We start from the raw sequence: 15,742 nt of genomic DNA, 5'->3' as shown, positions 1-15,742 counted from the left end.
AAAAAAATAGTTTTCTCTACAAACCGCTGGGGGACACATGTGGCCCAGTCCTCTAAAGCCACCACGATTCGCTGTGCAGAGTTGCGTCCCTTGGGCACGCCAGAAACCTGTGATTATGGGTTCGAATCCCGGTTCGCCCCGATTATTTTTCAAGGATTATCAGCACCATACCCGTGCTCGTGGGTTTCATCGAAGTGGTAAACGTCCGAGACCTGCATCACTTCGGGCTTTCCTCCCACATTAAGCTGACACGCCGTGATATAACTGGAATACTGTTAAAAGCGGCGTTAAACCAAACTCACTGACTCACACTACAAACCATTGATAGATTAAATGCCATGTTTGATTCAAACCATGCAGGTTATTTCAACATTAACTACACGATTTGAATATTGTTTCAGACATTATCAAAGGGGACATGAGTGGCCCGGAGGTTTTATATTGGTTTAGAGCAGTCGAGATCACAAGAAAGGACTCCAAGACAAAATGATGCCCAGCCGGGTCATTCCAAAAAGAATTAAGGAGAGTCGGCTCGGCGTCAGTATACTGTGTCTAAATGGGCTATTCATGTCAACTGCGGCATGGTACCTCAGTGGATTAGCACCATAACAAACCAGGCATTTGCACGCACGCATATTACATAAGTGCAATAACTTGATGCAATGTTAAATCCCACATCACCTCATCTCACCCCAGAAAAACCATTGGGATTGCACAAAGTATGAACAAGACCATACTCTGCAGAGTTGAAAGAAACATCAGGACCATAGAAACTTTTGCTGATGGATGGGTAAGCAAACATTACGAGCCCACAGTATGGAGTAGAGAGTATAGTTGTTGATACTGCTTTTAGCGTTGGGCCAAAACAGAAGCAAACTTTACTAAATCAGAAAATGCTTTAAACTTTTACATCGCAGTAACATCTGCAGTTACATCGTTAGACAGAAATCAATTTCTTTACATGTTCCACAATATCTTTAATTTCAGTAACCAACATTTTCTGTGCCAACACCATTTCATCCAAGTTGCGCAATTATACCGGGCAAAAGAAACTTATCACTTGTAAATTAGGTTTTATCTGAATTAAAGACGGCGCGATAAGTGAGAACGTTATCCGAACACATTCACCAAATCACAAACTGTGCACACATGAATGTCACTTTTTGCAGGATACAGTGAATTTCATGCAGTTATGGAAAATGGGAAAAAAAGGATTTTTGGGAACTGTTAAAAATGTTCGTGCATGTTTATTACATAAATACCGGTGAGGGGCAGCACCAGGATGCAGCATCAAAAAGAATATCAGAGAAATGCCGAGACTCACACAAGAGCATGACAGAGCTATTGGTATGGCAGATATAGGGGCATCTCAACGGCAGATTGCAAAAACCTGCATTCAAACCAGTATTAGCATCTTGTTGAGTCGTTATCAGCAAACAGGCCAGACACAAAACCGTCAAAGATCGGGAAGGGTCACAAAGCCTATTTGAAGACCGCTACGGTCGGACAATCCACCTGCGGAACCGATAGGTGACGGCGCCGTCAACGGCGGACACCCCATCAGCAGACGAACAGTCTTACGACAACTCCGCATTGGTGGTATCAAAGCATACTGACCCTCCCGTTGAATGGTCCCCCTCTACACCGTCAACGCAGATTACAATGGGCAAGAACTGTACTGAACAAAGCAGTATACGTTTCCTTAGCCCGGTACTTGAGGAATGTCTTGCAGGACATGGAGTTGGCAGCTCACGATGTAAATGACACAACTTGTGGCTGCCAAGACTCATTATACCGCAACCACCCTGCATGTCATATGATCACGGGTGACTTCATTAATCTGTTATTCAAATATGGACCTTAATATCTCGAGCAGCCTTCTACTAATTCGGGATCGCAATCAAAGTCAATTGTGTCAAAACGTTTGATTTTTCAACTTTGTACCACACTATCGTGATGACGATAGACATAGTTACATGTTCAGAATAAATTGTCAATAAAGAAAGCAAATGTCATCTGTAGTTTACTGAGGAAGCAACATGTGAAATGCTTGACTCCCTCATTGATAACATCTATGTGAATTTGGAGGATAAGACATTTAGATAGACATATAGGTAGACATTTAAGTAGGTATCCCCTTGAGCATCAATTGTGCTCCCCTTCTTGACGTTCTTTTGCTCATGAATATTAATCGGAACTTCCTTTTGGATTGGCAAAATCGAAACAAGAATTTGGCTAAGAAGTTTAACTTAAGCGTCATATACATCGATGATTTTAGATAATTCAATAACCGTCAAATAACCATTCCACTTCCACTAATATACCCACCCGGTTAGAAATAAAAGAGACCAGATTCATGCATAAAATTTCAGAGTGAACGAAACATGCCCACAAAACTGTATGATACGAATGATGACTTTAACGTTCCATCTGTGTCGTTATGTTGAGCCTTATTCCAGCGGCTCCAGCCCTTGGTGTCTACATGTGGGGTACTATCGAGCATGCTCTTTCATTGAAGATTTTAAACACTGTCATACGACTCTTCATCAAAAATTGTTTGATCATGATCAGTGGTACAACCTTCAAGGTCTCAGTGAAGCCTTCAAAACGTTTTATGTTAGACATGGAGGACATTTCCACATTTGACATATCCGTGATAAAAATGATGTTCGATGCATTTCCCTATTTCAACATGTACCATTTGTCCTGTGTTTTTTTCAGGTGAACAATTGACTTGCATTTCCGTGTGTTTGCGATGGGTGCCACTGGTGGGGCAGGATATGCTAAACTTTTCGTGAACACCTGGTATCATCACTATTTGATAATGATTCATGGACACAAGGTTATGATATAATCAGAATTTACAGTGGATTCAGCATTTAGAAGAGATTTCTTGAACCTACGCTTATTTGTTATTATCATTATGATTTATTTTCAATCTTTTATGTAGCACCCCTTCACCTGTCATTGGCACATGTCCTGTTATTCATCCACTTGCCACTCTTTAGAGAGGGTACAGTTTACAACCTCTTCACATGTTTTAGTCACATTTGCAATGTGTCCATCGACTTGCCGCTTTTTAGACCTGTTTTTTTGGGTGTTTGTTTGTTTGTTGTTTAACGCCGCACTCAGTAATATTGCAGCTATATGACGGCGGTTTGTATATAATCGAGACTGGACCACACAATCCAGTGATTGACATCATGAGTATCGATCTACGCAACTGGGAAACGATGACATGCATTAACCAAGTCAGCAAGCCTGACCACCTGGTCCCGTTAGTCGCCTATTACGACAAGAATGGGTTGCTGAAGACCAATAGAAAGAATATCGCTGATTGTGGCGTAAAAAACATGAACTCATTTAACCCTTCAGTAAACTTACATTTTTCATAAACTGTTAACGTGGGCACACATATCTTTCACTTCAGTCATTTAATGCTTCAATTATGTGTATTATCGTTGTAACGAAATAAGTGAAGGTCTCCACTCGCATAGGTTTCGGACTTTCATGAGTCTTTAAAGGAACATGTTGCAGAACATGGAGTTGGCAGCTCTTTGTCTGGTCCTGTTTGGTGTGGCGATGCATGCAATCTTTAATTGGTGCTGTTGCTATTTAACTACATGTACTGTGAGCCAATCCCTACAGATAATTATATTATATTGTCCTCTATGTCTACCTACTGTCCAATTACAAACTGGCCACTGTCTTTCTCGCTTGCCCTGCACAAACATTGTAACGAGCTGTCTATTTGTTCCACAGCCTATTTCTAATTTCTACCCGTTACCTAATACAATTTATACCCCGGGATTTATTCCAACATCAGTTACCTTTTATGATGTCCTACCTGGATTATCACTCGTGGATAATCTCCTCTCAGCCTGGTATAGAAACGCCGTACATACAAGCCACAGCCGTTGATCCCCAAGCTTGAGCGCTGGTAACCCTAAAGGTGCTAGCATCCTAAAATTGCTCCATTTTAGATTGGATGTGTTGTTTCAGAGTTTCAGGGGCTGTTTGACTCAAAATAAAGTAATTAAGCTGAAGTGTTAGCGGTAGTGTGCAGTAGATTGTATATGTAATCAGGTTATTGATATTGTTACACCAGCACAGGTATATATACAGTATGGGAGGCAGGAGGGGACATCTTTCTTTCTTCGCTTGTGTCTGTGGCAGGGACAGTAACTTGAAAACAACAACACTTTTACTCAATTAGAAAGATAATACTAAGGGTAAGGGTTCATCTCTTAAAAAGAAGTGTTTATTTTTTATCTACGAAGAAATAAGGTTTTTAAATTTCCTACAACACACGTGATCCATTTCAAATATAATTTAGTCACAATGAATGTGTCATTTAATGCATCACAATTATGCATCGTTGCATGGTGACATATATTCTTTGTTATTAACCAATATTTTTGTGACGCAATTTGATAATTACTTTCAATTATTTTTCAGCTTAAAATGATCCCACTACCAGTGTTCAGCATGGTCAGACTTTGCCTTGACAGTCCTGATCGGGTGACATCGGGTCGTCCTGGTATTCATGAAGATGCTGTAGTTTTGCCACGCAGCCTCACTTTCGCTGATGACGAGGACTCACGTGACAGCGGTTTCGAATCTCACGGGAGTGACACGGAGGTAAATATGCATGTCCCAACAGTGTTTGTTATTTCCACGGAACTACATAACATATTTATTTGTGTTTAATAATGATGAATAAAGAAAACATATCTCCGTTAAAACATCTTTAATAACTGAGCAGATAGAACACGCTCAAATTCCGGGAATATACATATTGGTAATTTCACTTTCAGGTGTCTCCATGCAACGATTCCTGGTCGTGTAGAACAATCACAGACTTCAGCCCAGTTAGAAAATATTTATTCCCGCCAAAACGGCTACATGATGAGGATGACAGTCCCGTGGCAAAGAGATCCAGATATGATGACGTCACGGAACATAAGGGCGAGCAATGTGTTTCTGAATCACCCGAATCCATCAAATCAGCGGTGGACAAAATGGAGACGGACGTCAATCTGATTGGCGATGGCTCAAAGGTATTGACATTTGTACAGCAAATACCAATATACCTCACTAGTCTATACACTATTCACTACTCGTTCTTGGTAGTTTTTAATTTGGAAGTTATTACTCTAACTGTAAACGTTATCCGACGTTAATTATTTTCGGTTCATCATGTTGTGAATGCATAATGAAGTCATTATTTGTTATCCAGTGTCACGGACTCCCGACCATCACAGGCCGACACAAGGATCTCAAGTCAGTGTCTCCACGCACAGTCAGTCACCTTCTGACAGGCAAATACAATGACGTCATTTCCGGGTACCAGATCATCGACTGTCGTTACCCGTATGAATATGAAGGTGGCCATATTGAGGTATTTGTTTATTGGTTTGCTTGAATAAAATGTTTGAATCTGGATTAAATCAATATGGTTCTTGTAGAGATAAAACATATCCATACTAACGTTCATAAAAAAATTGAAGACAAATTATCCTCATGATCATCGTTCTTACAGGGTGCCATTAATCTCCACAATGAGGCTCAGATCACGGAGTTCGTCACCAGTTTACGGTGGAGGGAGTCGACACAACGGAACATTCACGTCTTCCACTGTGAATTCTCGTCAGAGAGAGCACCCAAACTGTAAGTCGTCATACTCGTGTAACTTTCACTGCTCTCTGGTGACCATTTCGGAACATTTATCTTTTGCTGATATGGTAATCAGTTACTTTCGACATTTCGAGAGAAATCAGATAAGTACTGGGTTGCGTTAACGGTCTACCTTCCAAACCGAACATAGACACACAAATATGAAACTATATCTGCATATTTGTTTGTCTGTTTGACGCCGCACTCGGCAATATTCCAGCTATGTGACGGAGGTCTGTAAACAATCGAATCTGGACCAGACAATCCAGTGATTGATACCATGAGCATCGATCCACGTAATTTGGATACGATGACATGCATCAACCAAGTCAGCGAGCCTGACCACCCGAATATGTTAGTCGCCTCTTACACCAAGCATAGTAATGAGTTGCTGAAGACCTATTCTACCCCGAATCTTCACGGGTCTATATCTGCATGACTTACATCGTGCCGTGCTGTTCTCCACGGTAATACATGTAACATTAACATGACAGGGTCAAATTCCCCAGCTGACACCAAATATGAATGTTAAAAGTGTCCTGAGTTTACTACAAAGTATAATATTCTCCAACTGATGCAATTATTCTTTAACTCAGATTACGCCATCTACGGAGCTTAGACCGTAAGCTGAACAGTGACCGCTACCCGTTCCTCTTCTGCCCGGAAGTGTACCTGCTGGATGGTGGGTACAAGGCCTTCTATGAACAACATCAGGTACGTTACACATTTCACAAAGAGACAGATTTCCTTATTATTATTTCAGTAAGTAATTACATTCCAATAGGGTCTTGGGAGGTGAGTACACTTCGGAGCACCATATCTGTTGCTCTTTATATGAAACATTTCGGAAAGCTGTTTTTATTTTAACATTTACAATCAATAAGTACTGACAATGTTTTTGTTCTTTCCTCAGCGACAGTGTCAGCCTAACACCTACATTCCCATGCTGCACCTGGACTACGCCAGTCAACTACGTCATTTCCGGTCCAAGTCGAACAAGGTTGCGAACAAAAGACACTTGCGCAGTCGAAATTTAGAAATCGATGTTTCACCACTTAAATGTTCATTCTGTTTTTGAGGGGCGGTCGGGTAGCCTAGTGGTTAAAGCGTTCGCTCGTCACGCCGAATACCCGGGTTCGATTCCCGACATGGGTACAATGTATGAAGACCATTTCTGGTGTCCCCCGCCGTGATATTGCTGGAATATTGCTAAAAGCGGCGTAAAACTATACTCACTCACTCAATGTTGACATTGTTGAAATTTATTCATTGTTAAATAGTTATATTTTTATGTGTTGATTACTTTCTGCATTTTAGTGCTGTATGTTTAAAGACCTTAAAATAAAGTTTTACATAATTGTACATATGAATGTATATCTTTCTTTATCTTTCTTTATCTTTAAATATCATACTCTCTTTAGGTCAGGCTATCATCTACTCTATCTGGTTATAACGAGGCTTTTATTTGAGGACAGAGAACTGTCTACTTCTCTCAGTACTAGGCTATTCGTACAATCGAAAACCCTAAATGGGACTCCCTTATCGCTAACACCTTCACACACATCTATCTGCGCCACACTGCGAAAGTCGCCATTGCGATACCATCTATTAAAAAATCACGTGATCAAATTGAGCGCTTCCTGTCTGCGCACAGACACATGCTACTCATTGTTTCCGCAAACTCCGTGTCAACCGAGATATTGTGACATGTCCGTCTCTAATCTATGCGGCACTACCTATATATATACGTGTATCGTGAACCTCAAATGTATAAAAGACAGTCTGCATTTATGTAAGTATAATCTAAATCAACAAAGAACATGTTATTCATTTTAATATTTATTATTAATTATATTTGTAAGCGAAATGTGTGCGACAGATAGTCATAGCTACTTAATTAATCAAACAAGAAATACGGAGACGTTCGTAGCCTTATAAGTGTTGAATGTTTTACGAATGTACAATCTGAACCTTTGCGGTTTTACAGTAAATAACAGCACCATTGCCCGTCTCGCGGCCATTTTATCAACTTGGTACCGTCTTTGCGCAAACGGGCATAGCGAAATTGTTTGTTTATTAAAGTATTTATAGCCATACGCACATTCTGATTAGTTTCTCACCGAAAAATATCGATATTAAGAGACCGAGTATTCTTGCAGTTTACAGAAAGGGACAGAATGTGGCGATGAATGGCTCAAATATGACCGAACATCCAGACGTAACTAATGTTTCTGAAGAATTATTATTCAGGTCCATTAACTAAGAATTAAAAAGAACAAAGCCAGAGAATAATCAATCATCATATACCGAAACAGATTCCACTCGGCGCTAAAAGGCAACACAGTGCTGGAAAAATGAAGGGATCAATGGAAATCATTGATGATACCTGGTGCAACGTAAACAAAAAAATGTAATCAATATCTAGCATATGATGGGTAGGTTTTTGGCAGGATAAAACCAACGAATGAAAACGGTATCTGTTTGGGGATAAATATGCAAATAAGAAAGATCATGTGGTACTACTTTGTGTGTTTACAAACAAATGGCGTCGCCCTTTACAGAATAACCATCGGAGATCTGGACACTTTACTAAAATATTATCAATATAAAACCTTATCAAAATAACAGTCTAACACACTGAACATCAGTGTCTAACAAGGACGTAGTTTTAAAAGTATAGCCAGCTTTGGAGATATATGTTCTCTGTGTTTGTGAAACTTGAATATTCTTTGGCTTGGGGTGTTTTCCCGAATTTAAAACAGTTGAATTTGGGTTAAATATTTAACCTTGTTTCGTTTTGGAACATCTACCATCAGGCATACGTGACGTCTACTAGATTAGAGTAGCTTCCATTTGGCAAAGGACAATTACTCCAGGAAGCCGACCGACGGGATAACTGAAACTGACAAAATTATGTATCCTTTTTGTCTACACGATAGATACCCCATTGTCTAAACAAGCTTCAGTTCGAACTATAAGTACCGTTGTAATAATCCGACTGACTTATCACTGACCTTGTCACGTAATTTATTAATGCGCAGATTCCAGTAAAACTTGCAATGTTTAGGTAACTCTTGTGAGAGACGTTTGCATATAAGAACGACTTTATATGAAAAAGAGGTTATTATGCATGTGTGTGTTGGAATGGTAAATATCCTGTATTTGGAATAAGTACACACACGTATGATAACTTCTATGTCTTAACATACGTACACAGCCAACATTTTCAAGCTTGAGTAATTCCCTCCAAATAACAATGATTCCGGCGAATGGGTCTAAGATATTTGTCATTATAGAATGGAGAATTGAGTTTAAGTTAAAATAACATCTTTTATTTTCAATTTGATCATTATTATTCAGGCCAAAAACGAATTTACTTTGTAATTTGAATGCTGCAACTGATTAATGTATTCAAGTGTTAGAATATCATTTTTTTAAATGATTTGTTACCTTTGCGCTTCTTGTTGAACATTTTGTCTGAAACACACGCCTACTGCTAATAATCCAATATCATTCATGTTCATCTATGGGATATTTAGCGCCAGGCAGACTTTTGATCAGCTTGGGTCTAAAAACAGCGATTTCTGGTCGACCAGCTTGGCCTGAGGATTATAATTAACGATAGGCTTAACCAGGGAACATCTATATTTTTTACTGGAATTATATATTCACAGGTTCTCTTTTTCCAGAGTACTGTTATCTAAGGTTACACATGATGCACACAAATGAAAAATACGAAGACATACATTCGTTATATTGTGATGACATTTATTGATGGGCACAACTGAAATGAAATGTCATAAACGGTATTCATTGATGGAAATTTAGGTTCACTTAATTGACATTAAGAGAATTCGTTGATCGACGTATTAGATATTAACTTAAATGACATTAACGTTATCGTTGACTGACATAATTGTTAACTAAATTGATTGATGGTAACAGCTGCATTTGCAAATTGCTGCTCAGACAGTTGAACTGTATGAACACCTAAAGAGGCCGATTTCAATGACAGTCAATATCGTTCGCATTTTGGTGTTGAGATGGTCAATCTTGATAAAAGCATGCTCACGCGCTTGCAGTGTGTCGATGTCAGTCCCTGGGTCGGCGTGGCGGGGGTAAAGGGGATAAAGGCCTACTGTAACATTGCTTTGAAAGTTGACAGTCTAGCCCGTCGCCACACACACACACGTGTCGGTGCATGTGATGTCGTTGGGAGATTAACACGAGTAATCTGCCTCCCAACCATAGGATGAATTTGCCAGGAGCACAACCGTGTTCACACCAAGCGAGGCTGCTAATTGTCTAGCTCTAATGCGTCAGTGTTGTTCTTGGTTAGTTGTTCACATAGGAATAATTTGTGGTTGCAGAAACATGTTCAGTCGATCAACGAGTGTTGTGATTGTTGGGAAAACATGTTGGTTTAAGCAGGTATATATGTAGCCTACGCTTAAGACCAGCATCATTTCCTCAACTTAAGTTTTGCCATCAAGGTAAACACCTTTTTATCCTTACAGAATCTTCCTCAGCACTCTTTGCTCACCATGACCAGAAGGAAACTGACGGTAAGAATGAGAATCAAAGAATACAATAATAAATGGACGTTTTTTAAATGTTAAAGATCTCAGTGACTTCAGCATACTTTAATCGACTCCCTCTCGACAACTAATAATGATTACGAAAGAGGCTTGTTTATCATGCTATTATTATACTTTCTTTCAGTTTGCACCAGCAGTTGAAGTTGACGTGACGTCACAGACGCAAGTCTCGGACGAGAGCCTCACTTTCGATGATTCACGTGACAGCGGTTTTGAGTCACAAGAGAGTGACAGTGAGGTTTGTTTATTTGTTTTCCGTTACATTGACAGAAGTTTTCCGATACATTGACAGAAATACACTTACTAAACGAGCAACTTATTTTATGCCTGGAAATTCCCATCTGGAGCCCATGTTTCTTACTGATGCTCATAATCCTGTTTCAGACATCACCAGTTCGCGGGGCACACCTTCCAACAAGTTGCAACCATGGGTTTGGGAAATGCATCCTTTCAGGAAACACGTCGGACGACGATATATTCAATGAAGTTTCATTCGGGAAAAGTATATCAGCCAAGGCGGAAGTGACATCAGAGACAATGAAAACAGCTGTTGACCGGATGGAGAATTTAGATGATCTGATTGGTGACGGGTCAAAGGTTAGTTGATGGTAACCATGACACCATCTGCTCCATGAAAAACGTCTACTAAATTAATTTGAATATAATTCAGAGCTGCATTAAAGGTGCATTTAATAAGGTTGCGGGGTCATGGGTGGCCCAGTCGTCTAAGGCGCCGCAAATCGCTGTGCAGAGTTGCGTCCCTTGGACACGCCAGAAACTTATGATTGTGGGTTCGAATCCCGCATCTCCCCGATTATGTTTCTAGGTTTGTCTGCACTATACGCGTGCTCGTGGGTTTCACCGAAGTGGTAAACGTCTGAGACCTGCATCACTTCAGGCTTTCCTCCCACAATAAACTTACACGCCGCGATATAACTGGAATACTGCTAAAAGCAGCGTTAAACCCAAATCACTCACTAATAAAGTTGCTGTGTATTGTGTTTCAGATATGCAACCTCCCGACCATAACAGGCAGACACAAGGATCTTAAGTCAGTGTCTCCACTCACAGTCAGTCAACTTCTGGAGGGAAAATTCGATGACGTCATCTCCGGGTACCAGATCATTGACTGTCGGTACCCGTATGAATATGAAGGCGGACATATTGAGGTACGAGTGTATACTGAAAGCTACTGTCATTTATTTTTCACAAGAAAGAAATTTGACTTAGACGCTTGTCATGGGGGATAATCTGATGCAATTACTCGAATAACCCTGTTCCCCATATTTGTTCTCCAGGGATCAGTGAACCTTCACAACGAGGCCCTGATCACGGATTTAGTCACCAGTCTTCGTGGGAGAGAGTGCTTCCAACAGAATATCCTCGTCTTCCATTGTGAATTCTCATCAGAGAGAGGGCCAAAACTGTAAGCATGATTTTGTATCACTTGAACTATCATTGCTTCATGTCATACAATGCAGTCAGCCCCGTCTGTAAGGAGCCACCTCCCTGGCGTAGTGAAGACACCTGAAGGTCGGTTAATGATGGCACTTGCCGTTACCCTGCCAGACCGGTTTGGAGTCTGTATACATGTTAACTGTCGGTATCCATGTTAACTGTCGGTATCCATGTTAACTGCGGCATGGTATCTCAGTGAGCTGGTGCAATAGGTCCCGACTCACACAACACACGTGCGAGAACTTCGCTATTAATTAACCATGAATGCGACGTTAAAAGTCCTTTTCACGCCACCTCGTTGGTGAGGAAGTCGAGTATGAAATAGGGGTGAAACAAGTGACCAATTTATGAAAATAGGATTATTTGAATTTCCTTTTGTTGTTTCTTATAGTGTAGCGTTTTATTTTAGATTACGTCATCTGAGAAACTTAGACCGGAAGCTGAACAGTGACCGCTTCCCGTTCCTCTTCTACCCGGAAGTGTATCTGCTGGATGGCGGGTACAAGGCCTTCTATGAACAACATCAGGTAACATGGTTCATTTGATTATGTGTGGAAAACTCCAGAAGCATTTTAGGAGCATGCTGTCTTTTTTTGGTGGCATCAGGTGCAGATATCATTAGTAAAATAACTCACAATGCAAGAATGTACTTCGGCGATCAGATTTACCCCAAACATAAAGGGGCAGTTATGGAGAGACATGATGACAACAAACAACCATGGACCGCCAACTGTTGATGCGTGGTAAAGTTCACTCACTCAAATATATTTGCAGGTTCAATGTCAACCAAGAAACTACCTTCCCATGCTGCACCAGGACTACGCGAAAGAACTACGTCACTTCCGGGTAAAAACAAAATCATTGAAAGCTGGGAAGAAACAGAGCACGCACAGTCGACGCCATCATATGAATCTGTCCCCGATTAAGTTTTCCTCGTTATAGACAGCTGAACATTTCCCAGATTGCAGAACGTGTACCCCATCATCTGTATGTGAGACTTGTCCATCAGGAGAACGTTATTGTTGATAAAGAGAATTTATGGATGTGAACTCTCTCTCTCTCCGTGTGTATCACATCTAAGTGTCATTCCCTTGTTATTGTATTGAGGATTCTTCTTTGATCATGTCGCCTGTTTGTTGAGGCAGAGTCTGTGATATTGTTACGACCTGAATTGTTGAGGTCTAAATCAGATGATGTGCGAAAATGTTGATGCTTGACATGCTTGTAAAGCTTGTAATTGATAAACATTCACATACATACACCCATATCTGCTTGTGTTATTTGTCGCACTCGCCAAGACACGAATATCAGATGGTCTCTGTCGGTCCTGGGCTAGCCTAGTTGTTCGCACGTAACGCCGAGGATTGTGTGAGTTTGATTTTGTCGCTTTTGGTAATAATCAAGCCACCATGGAGGCACACATCAAGATTCAGCTTCGCGCGCGCTTGCGTGTGTGTGTGTGTTAATGTGAGGGGAAGGGGGTGAGGTGGAGTGTGTGTGTGTTGTCGTGCGTATATGGAATTTCAATGGTGACATTCTGGTCAGTACATTAGTGAGATCGATTTTGAATATAATTACTTATACAGTTCGGAAACTAATGCATCTTTTCAGTATTTGATTAACGGGACTAAATAATCCATTGTATAACATTTACAAATGTCTGATTATGTAATCAGAACTATTAATGCAATGACATTTACACGGTGAGATTCGACATTTAATGTGCAGTTTGCGTCATTTATTATCTATGACATTTCAAGTAAGGGCTTGCTTGAGTCCCGTGTGAACACAAATCTCACCTATGACCACAATGTTTGTAGAGTTTGTAGTCTTCAAACAGAGCGGCCTCCAGTGGGTAATGGGATAAACCCTGGTGTGTAATCACGTATATACCTTTCACATCATGATGAAGCAATGCCAGACAAAGTAGATAACCGTTCCTAAGCGCACTTATTAAACGAAGAGCAAAACCCAAGTACTATAGAGGCCTCCATGTATACATGGACAAAAAATAACCGTGTCAATATGGTTGCGTAAACGTAAATTATTAGTATTTACTGTTTCTAAATACCTTAACTACATATGTGAAAACGCCTTCATGTTTATCAAACACAAACAATTTCCATGTTTAGGGGTACGTATCCTTCGGCAAGTGGATTAAAATATGCGCCTTCAGCATTTACCTCAATTCCAAGCATTGCATCCATGTAATATTTAAAGGTGCTATGAGGTATCGCAGTAAACGAAGGATACGAACGCGAGACACGCTCGCGATTGCTGACAGTTAACAAGGAATCGTAAAATGGGAAGCAACCACACACACACACACACACACACACACACACACACACACACACACACACACACACACACACACACACACTCTTAGATGCACCTGACACGTAGGCAGAAAGACTCCACACGTGACGTTAACCAGTGATTGCATATTCTACATTACATATTTACAGATGCAGTGGTCGTTCAGATAGCCTCTCCTCTCCTGGGCCGATTTGATATTAGTTAGTTATTGAATAGTAAGAGAATGCACACTATGTATTAAGTAAATTGTGACAAGCCCTGAAGAATTACTCAAGGACAAACGTTATTGTTGCATGCATTTTGTTTGAATTGAAATATTTGAAACACGATGAGTTGATGATAATGTGTATAAAACGATATGAATGAATCCAATCACAACAGAATGTGTCATTGTTACACACAAATCCAGGCAATACCTGAATTCTCTCCTTAGGTTACAGGCGAAGACCACATGAAGACTCTAGAGTTGATGGGTAAATCGGGTTCTGACACGAAATCGGCCTTTGTGAACACACTGAAAATCGTAGATGTCACTTGTTATTGGGATGATGTTTTGGGAAATGAAACTATTTAATACTATGTTACGAAATAGTGCACTCACTCAAATAGGGCCTGGGGCTGTGTGGAGGTGACAAGGTCCGGAGATCAGTCAAACAAGGCCTGGGACTGTGTGGAGGTGACAAGGTCCGGAGATCAGTCAAACAGGGCCTGGGACTGTGTGGAGGTGACAAGGTCCGGAGTTCACTCACTCAAATAGGGTCTGGGACTGCGTGTTGGTGACAAGGTCCGGAGTTCACTCACTCAAACAGGGCCTGGGACTGTATGGGGGTGACAAGGTCCGGAGTTCACTCACTCAAATAGGGCCTTGGACTGTGTGTTGGTGACAAGGTCCGGAGTTCACTCACTCAAATAGGGCCTGGGACTGTATGGGGGTGACAAGGTCCGGAGTTCAACCACTCAAATAGGGCCTGGGACTGTATGGGGGTGACAAGGTCCGGAGTTCACTCACTCAAACAGGGCCTGGGACTGTGTGTTGGTGACAAGGTCCGGAGTTCACTCACTCAAATAGGGCCTGGGACTGTGTGTGCATGGCAAGGTCCGGAGTTCACTCACTCAAATAGGGCCTGGGACTGTGTGTTGGTGACAAGGTCCGGAGTTCACTCACTCAAATGAGCCTGGAACTGTGTGTGGGTGGCAAGGTCCAGAGTTCACACACTCAGACGGGGCCCGGGACTGTGTGTTGGTGACAAGGTCCGGAGTTCACTCACTCAAATAGGGCCTGGGACTGTGTGTTGGTGACAAGGTCCGGAGTTCACTCACTCAAATGAGCCTGGAACTGTGTGTGGGTGACAAGGTCCGGAGTTCACTCACTCAAATAGGGCCTGGGACTGTGTGTGGGTGACAAGGTCCGGAGTTCACTCACTCAAATAGGGCCTGGGACTGTGTGTGGGTGGCAAGGTCCGGAGTTCACTCACTCAAATGAGCCTGGAACTGTGTGTGGGTGGCAAGGTCCGGAGTTCACTCACTCAAACAGGGCCTGGGACTGTGTGAGGGTGGCAAGGTCCGGAATTCACTCACTCAAACAGGGCCTGGGACTGTGTGTGGGTGGCAAGGTCCGGAGTTCACTCACTCAAATAGGGCCTGGGACTGTGTGAGGATGACAAGGTCCGGAGTTCACTCACTCAAATGAG

The sequence above is a fragment of the Haliotis cracherodii genome, unplaced genomic scaffold, assembly GCF_022045235.1.
Source record: "Haliotis cracherodii isolate W230 unplaced genomic scaffold, xgHalCrac1.p SCAF_9, whole genome shotgun sequence".
Taxonomy (NCBI): domain Eukaryota; kingdom Metazoa; phylum Mollusca; class Gastropoda; order Lepetellida; family Haliotidae; genus Haliotis; species Haliotis cracherodii.
Note: the sequence above shows the minus strand (reverse complement) of the source record.